Raw genomic sequence first — 849 nt, 5'->3', positions numbered from 1 at the left:
TACACATCTCTATAATGGCCAACTATTGCAAAACTATCCGGTTCCTCTTTTGCCTTTGGGTGTTTGTCTGGTTTATTTTCTCTTTCACTTCATGCCAAGTTTTCCCAGAAATACTGCTTTTCCAGCAAACTCCTTCAGTGTGTCCTGAAATATCCTGGAAGTGTTTCTTATTATACTGATGAATATCAGTGTGTCTGATCTGATCTGATCTTGTTTTGTTGTTGTTGAAAGTCAAGTCTTGTCACCTTTATTTATATAGAGCTTTTAACAAAGCAGCTTTACAGTAATAACAGGGAATTAATGCAACAATGATTGTTTGGTGGCCTGAGAACTGTAACGACTGAGACAAATCAGACACAAGTATTTGTTATAGTTTCAAGAAGGTCTTAGTTACCATGACCGTGATCAGATAAGTTGGATTAATTGCCCAAATGCCCCAGCAGGATGTGACCGCCGCCTGCTATACTTTCACTCTCCCAAAGGAGTCAGACTGTAATTTCTTCCATCCAACTCAGAAGAAAACTGCAACCTTACCATCACTGAATGGGCAACGATCAACTCTTGGCCTTCTCTGTATGTTCAGGGTGTCGTGCTGTCCAGCGTGGCCTCAGCAGGCCCCAGGGTAGCAGGCTTCGACTCACAACCAGCCATGTGCTCATTCAGGAGAGAGAGGACTCTCTCTCAACCACAACAGAATCAAGGACAACCTCAGGAGTTCAACGTCTTCTTTCAATGCAGAAAGGTCCATCGCAACTCCCACCATTTGCTCTGTGTGCTCTCTCCGGCCCAGAGCCAGCAGCCCACAATCAGCACTCCAGCCATGAGAACAGCGTCGAACTAACCATGCAA

Source organism: Rutilus rutilus (assembly GCF_951802725.1).
Source record: "Rutilus rutilus genome assembly, chromosome: 3".
Lineage (NCBI taxonomy): Eukaryota > Metazoa > Chordata > Actinopteri > Cypriniformes > Leuciscidae > Rutilus > Rutilus rutilus.
Note: the sequence above shows the minus strand (reverse complement) of the source record.